The sequence below is a fragment of the Camellia sinensis genome, chromosome 4, assembly GCF_055761805.1.
Source record: "Camellia sinensis isolate YWXY chromosome 4, ASM5576180v1, whole genome shotgun sequence".
Lineage (NCBI taxonomy): Eukaryota > Viridiplantae > Streptophyta > Magnoliopsida > Ericales > Theaceae > Camellia > Camellia sinensis.
The window spans coordinates 37,946,138-37,953,845 of NC_138964.1; the positions used below are offsets into that span (position 1 = coordinate 37,946,138).

Consider the following 7,708-nt stretch of genomic DNA (forward strand, 5'->3'; position numbering starts at 1 on the left):
GCCCAAGGCCGTTTGGAACGTGTTGTTCTACATTATTATGTAACTTCTACATTTGATTTGATATTATTCACTGGGCTTTCACTCACGCTCATTCATGTATTTGTAGGTGAGCCAAGAGAAGTCCAGACCCAACCTCAGTGAAATCTGTTTGGAACAACTAAGGTTTTGAGAGAGTCAGCCCTTGTGTCTCACGCACGAGACCCGTCTTCGCCCTTTTGTTATGTATTTACATTTTGTCAGGTTGGCAAGGTTTTGAATATGTCTGTATATAGTTTTCATGGGTTGACTTAATTTGGATGATCCTGTCTATATAGAATCTTATGTCATTACACTTTCTGTTGCGAGTTATTAACATATGTACATACGGAATGTTATGATGTGCATATAAGCACGGCTCTATGGACAAAGTTTTAAATTTGCTTCCGTTTGGCCCCTTTTACTCTGATGAGTCTTGTCTTATTTGGTTTGAGGCCGTAGGTAATCTCGTGATTACTGGCCGGTTATGGCCTTAACCCATAGGGGCGGGTTCGGGTCGTGACACTATGTATGCCGATGCAGTCATGGTACTGATCTTTTGCTGTTACACAACAAACAACCCTTCAGATATCAACATAAAGAGAACAGGTGAAAAATTGGCAAAGAACAAAATTCATATTTTTTTTGCATTACCTTCAACTCTTGGACTTCTACAATTTCTTTCTCTAATCTTTTAGACTCCTTCAGAGATGTTACTTCTGCTTCTTTCAGTTCCACCAACTGTAACTCAAAACATACTTCTTTGTTAGATGTTTCACCTTATTGCAAAGAGACAAATATCTATTCAACCAAAATCCCAACCCAAATGCTTAGTTTACCAAAAAGGTAAAATATATTTCATTTGTCCTTTTTCGGCAATAACTTCAAAGATTTTTGAAGTTTTTACTGAACAAACAACTTTACAAATAGATTACTAAAAACAAGGTTTGCCTAGTTTAGTCCCCATTGGATGGAGGTCTTCAATAGACTGACAATCAATCAGAGAAAAAAAAAATTCAAGTTCTCACCAGGCATCAAACTTGGGTTTGTATTCAGGAGTAACAGTGTCCACACACTTTGGAACTTCAACGGCTGCAGAGCGATTGACAGTTAAACAATGCAATGTCAAGCCCAAAATAGTAATAAGAAATATGAAACACCATAAAACACAAGTGGAATTCGAATTCAACTCCTAAGCTTCACATCAGCCAAAAATGTGGTTTTGAATACCAGTGAGATGTAGAGCCAAACAAGGAAACCTATCATTGATACCATTGCTAATAGAAATAACCTATCATTTATGTCGTAAAAAGAAGTAATGGCAGGTGCAATAGAAAGGGGTATTGGTGTAACAAGTCCAGTAGCTATCAAGTTTGCCTTTTTCATTCCCAAAAACAGAAAACCTATCATTGATACCATTGCTAATAGAAATAACTAAAACATGTTTTCTTCTTTCTCCTCTTCACATAAGCACAATCCAAAGAGATAGACTAGCATTAAGTTTTTTTTTTCAAGAACAAACTTCATTTCCTGAATTCCAGCAAGTAAATATAAAGTAAGAAATTGGTCAGAAATTCAATGCAATCAATCAAATTCATGAGTTTCTTACTGCAGAATGCAATCAATCAAAAACAAAGTTCACCTCAAACTTGCATTATCTAAGACACATATAAAAAAATCCACATTATCAAGTCGAACTTAAGATACAATAAACATTTTAGTTGGTTACAGGGGAGGAGATAATGGTGTTCAAGTAGATACATTAAAGTCAAGGACGATAATTATGGAACTATAACTGGTAGAGAAATGATTGGGTAGTGTCGGAGAGATATATGGAAATGACAAAAGGCTTAACATCAAGAGGATTTGGGGTTTAGCAGAAGCCATGATTCCTGATGGACTGGAAAGGAGAGATGGGATTCAACTAATAAATAATTCATCACATTCTGATTCCTTATCTGCAGTGAAGCAATAAAACATCGTGTCTAACAAAAAAATGAGGACTATAATTAGTTGAATTGGGAGAGTGAATGAGACAATAATTTGTAGATAATTTTATTCATAAACTTAACTGAAACAGAGAGCAAAACACATTAAATTAACTAGCAGTCTGATTATTGTTCATTTTACTCGTGAAGAAAAGAAAATTATCTAAATCTTTATTTCTATCATCCCATTTATAAAACTTATTGCAGCACATCATTTTTAACCCAACAAAATGTAAAAGAGGAAAAAATAAATAGAAGATACAAGTCAAAAATTCCTTAAGAAGCAAATTTGAGTCTCAAACTCTTATAGGAGGTCATAATGTGGCCACCTGTTGCCCGTGTACATAGGGCCCTTCCATATCACACAGAATGTCAAACTGGTTTTAGAGATCCCCTGAATCTTTACTCAAACATTAACAATTATATGATCATATTTGTTTTAAGAAAATTGATTATAATTTTGGATGAAATTGAGACAAATTTGATAAAATGAAATGTTGAAATCACAAGAATGAGTCCATAATAAACTTCAGACCGAAAGGCAAATCAAGAGGTTGCTGTGACTTGGACGAAGAAGCAAGAACATGAAGCATGAACATGAAACAAGAAAACTAGAGTGGAATTTAATTGAGATTCCATCAACAAATTATTATACAACAAATTGTTCAAACAACGAAATTCTGAAATCAAATGCACTGGTTTCGTTATCTGACCAAACTCGACAGGAAGGGAGAGCTTGAGAGAGAGAGAGAGAGAGAGACGGTGGTGCTCACCTTAGTAGACGATGGTGCTCGCTCCCCTCACCAGTGCAGATGATGGAGGCGGTGGAGCTTCGAAATCTCAAAATCGAAATTGCCAATCGCTCTAAGATTGGATCTGAGATGAATCACCAATCGCTCTGAGATTGGATCTGAGATGAATCATCAATCGCTCTGAGATTACATCAAACGGGGTTGAAGAAGGTTGATTCGATCAGTTGAGAGAGATTAGGGTTTAGAGAGGGTTGAGAGAGAGAGATCGAGACCCAGAGAGTGAGTGAGAGAGTAACAGGGCCTCAGTTTTTTGTTTTAGTTATTGCAAATTTTTACATATTTTAAATATTTTTTTTTTTAAATTCAAATAATTTACATATAACTAAAAGAAAAATATTTTAATTTTTTTTAAAAAAAATCACTAAATTTAAAAAAATATAAAATTTAATACATTTCATATATATTATATTTTTTTACAAATATTTTATTTTTTAGTTGTATTCAGATTAGATACATCTAAAAAGTAAACAATAAATAAATTATTAAAAGAATGAAAAATATCAAATCAAGGTAATTTAAAAAAATAATAATTACAAATTAGTGAGAAGTCATATAAATATTAATCATTAAAATTATAAACTTTTTCTTGAATATGTAATTTTTTTTTTCCCAAAATCCCACTAGGTGCAATTATCCCTTAAAAGAGACACTAAATTATAAAATAATGTATAAATTATTTTTTATGTTGTCCTCAATTAGGAAAATTTTAGGTGAAAAGCTTGGTTGGAAATTGTTAGCCTTTTTAAATAAAAAAAAAAATCAAATTGAAATTTTTTTTAATAAATGTTTTCACGGCATGCTAATGCATGTCGTGTAAAGTTCTAATATTATACGACATGAAATGTATGTCATCTTAAGTACAAATATTTTATGACATATTTTTGTATGCCGTGAAAATATACATTTTTTATAGCGTGCTTTTGCATGCCATAAAAAAAATTCGGATTGAATTTTTTTTTTTTTTTTTTTTGCAGAAGTTTTCACGACATATTAATGTATGTTGTGTAAAGTTATAAAATTTTACAACATGAAATGTATGTCGTCTTAAGTGCAAATATTTTACAACATATTTTTGTGAGTCATAAAAACATATATTTTTTATGGCATACTTTTGCATGCTATAAATATATGAATCAATGACTCACATGGTATGTATGCCGTTATTGACAAAACATTAACGACTTGCAAAAAAAAAAAAATGCCGTAGAATGTACTAACTACAACATACATTTAATGCATGTCATAAACATGTTGCCGTAAATAGTTAGTTTTGTTGTAGTGGTTTACCTTCAATCTTGAGGTAGGGGTACTTTTAACTTGGTATATTTATGATTTGATATATATATATATATATATATATATATGTGTGTGTGTGTATTTGTGTGTGTGATATTTTCTTAGTTGTAGTAATGTATGAGATGGTATTGTGATATAAAGTGCGTTTTGTTGAATAGAAATGGGTTTTCCCCATGTTTTGGAAAAATTTTATGCATAATCTTCTTGATTATTGTTAAAAATTGTAAATATTGACTTTTTATATGCTAATGGGAGAAAAGTCCCAATTTTATTAAATCCTAGTTTTCCAATTGAATTGATAAAGGGACTTTTGTTCAATTGACTCTAAAATGGCAGAATTGAGTGTGTTGAGTGTACTTTGGCATTGGGATATGGATTTTTGATAACTTGTGGACATAAATCCTTGAGATTTGGATGTGATAAATTTGTGGAAATGAGGAATTTATTATGTAATAAATATTGCTATTATTATTAATGCCATTGTGGATTAAACAAACCTTAGGAAAAAAATTTTTGAAACCTTATGCATCATGTGATTTAACCACGTTGTGAGTGTTTGGAAAATGTCAAAGGGGTTAAATAGCTTATGAGTACGGGAAGTTGAGTCGGGTTTGGGGAATTGAGTTATGCGTGTATTTGGTACCTGCACGGGGAGTTAAGGTGCCCAATTGCCCTGTCTGCGCATATCGTTGGACGAATATGGAAAAGGTTTTTGGGTGTTCACGAGCCTGCCATTTATAGAGTCGATAAATGTGGAAAACTTGATTTTGGGTATCCACAAGCTCTGCCGTTTTTAGAGTTGACAAAAGTAGAAAGGGAAAGATTTTGGGTGCCCATCGCACCGCCGTTATTAGAGCTAGCAAATGTAGGAATATTTTTGATATATAAACATCTTTCAAGGAGTGTCCTTAATTACACAAAAATATTTCCATGTAGTGTTGTTGGACTGCCAAATAATTTTTCACATAATGGAGCCATATCCCTCTCCTCTCTATGACGGTAAGAAGTACTGTAATTATATCCACATGTATTTAGTAAAGAGAATAATCTTTTACTTTAAAGAGAATTGGAGTGAGAGGGAATTTATTTGTTTCTAAAACCAATTCAATCAGAATTTTGGTGTAGTACCATCGAGCACTCTTTGGCTTTGTTAAAAAATCCAGATTACAAATTAGCTGAGTTGAGTCAATTTTTGTAGTGTGCAAGTTTTTTTTATTAAGAGCTAGTGGAATTCGATCTTAGCTCACTAAATATTTGAGAAATGTAATCTTGGTTCGAGCCAATTCAACTACATAAAAGCTCTGTTTGGTAGAGCTGTGAGAAAGTGCTTATAACTTATGCCTAAACAGCTTATAACTTATAACTTTCAGCTTAAGCTGATTTTCAGCTTATTCTTAAAGTATCTCCTGCCCCACTCAAAGAATAAGCTGATTTCTGACTTCCACAAAGCTATAAGCTATAAGCTATAAGCTAAACCAAACACATCAAAATAGCTTAAATTAAGCTGAAAGCTGAAATAAGCTGTAAATAATTTCTGACAAACAGGCACAAATAAGTTGAGTTTGAGCTCGAGCTTAAAAGAAAATTAAATTTCAACTTTGGCAATCTTTAGTTTTAGTCAAAAAGTCAATATAAGTTGTCATATCACTCTCTCTATTTTTCTGTATATCTTTTCATAAAAAGTCAAAAAAATATTAAAATTGCATGTTTCCAAACGAGGCCATTTATCTATTAAGATAAAAATAAATAAATAATTATGAGCAAAATATACAAGAATACTTATATTAATAATAAATTACATCTATCAAATATATAAATTTACACAAACATCAAACATAAATTGAAAAATAAATTAAGTTAATGAAAATTTATAAATTTATTTGATATATTTTTAAAAATAAATATTAATTTATTTTGTTTATATTTAGGAGCCTTATCGAGCCAATTTTTAGACTACTTGAATTTGACTTGATTAATAAATGAGCTTAAAAATTTAACTTGAACTCGCTCATTTATTAAATGAACCGAGCTCAATCGAGATTCAAGCGAGCCGAGCTCAGAAATTATTCATGAATGATTTGATTCATTTGTAACCCTAATCAATGGGTAATGATAATAAGGAATATAATTTTAAAATTAAACTATTTTGCACTGAGTTGAGTATATCTCACTTTTAAATATGATTTTGAGAGAACTTGAGGACCCATGAGGTTATTATGTGTCCCGTTTTAATAATTCAAACCGTTCATTGTGTATGAATTTTTATGTATATTATCTATATAAAAAAATTAGGTCAATCCGATAATTATAAATTTTTATTTTATCGTACTTGTCTTAAAAAAATAAATGGTCTATTTTCATCCATTTTACCATAAACAAACTTGATAGATTAAAAAAATTACAATTATCAGATTGACCAAATTTTTTATATAGATTATATATATTGAGAATCTTATAATGATTCAAATTATTAAAATAAAATTCATACTAAGCTCCACAAATCCGTAAGTTCTCACAATGGAGAGAAACCTAACACTTTTGCACCCCCAAGGTTATAGAGGCTGACAGTCCATAATTAATTTCATAGCAAATGTTTTAAATTTATTATTTTAATTAAATTTTATCAAATATCGACCTCTTAGCGTATCTTCAATGTTTACTCATTTATTTCATTAAATTTGAGTAAAAATTTGAAGAAAAATTCTATATGATATTGCGTGCTCCAACGGAGGTTTTTGATCTTTCATTAAATTACTGGTCGACCGGGTAAACGATCGGATAGATATCCAACCAATTGACCGGTCAATGTAAATTACAAAGAAGTGGATGTCCGGGGGAGAACTGGCCGGACAATCAGCCGGTCGTCTAGTGCTCTTACACTAACGGCTATCTACTGTAATTTGATGAAAGGCTTCACTCATCCTCAATTTGATCAATTTGATATCAAACTAATTACAACGTTGGGGCAGGATTTTGATAATTTTTTCATCAAATTTAAATTTGATAAAAGAAAAAGTAAAACGTTAGAGATGGACTTATATTTGATGTATGTGTTATTTGTGTATATATCTATATACATGGAAAAAAATTTATGTTATCCTCTTGTGGTTTCATCAGAGCATTTCATAATTTAAATATATGTAAGAATTTCTTTATGATTTTGGATTAAAAAGTTATTGTCAATTTTTTCATTAAAAGTAACGAAAAGTATGTTACACTCTTTCAAATTGAGAGTAAACAATGCAAAAATCTCAAGATCAAGTATCAAAAATTGAATTAAATGTTAACAATACTCTCATCTTTAGCTTCTTTTCCAAATTAAATCCCAATTCTAACCAAACCTTAACTCTAATTATCATATTCCATGTATAATTCCATTTAGGGTAAATTACATATACACGCTCCGTATAGTTAGCTTAAAATACAATTTATCATCTGTAATTTTAAAAATTATACCCCGCCTCTTAAAGTTTGTAATTTCATCTCTTCTAAAAGAAAAAAGTTTATAATTTCATAGTAAATAGCACTTTTATTAATAAATCATCAAGTCAATTAATAGTTTTTAATAAAGTTAGAAATTTATTTCAAATAATAATT

General features: G+C 30.8%; 1 long non-coding RNA gene across 1 annotated transcript; it reads right to left on the reverse strand.

Annotated features, from left to right (window-relative positions):
• Positions 1-282: 282 nt before the first annotated feature.
• Positions 283-3,048, reverse strand: LOC114308037 (uncharacterized). Its single transcript, XR_003645347.2, has 4 exons — positions 2,777-3,048; positions 1,044-1,107; positions 670-756; positions 283-577 (listed from the first exon to the last, which is right to left on the reverse strand). It is a non-coding gene; the product is annotated as an uncharacterized LOC114308037 (long non-coding RNA).
• Between the last annotated feature and the right edge of the window lie 4,660 nt (positions 3,049-7,708).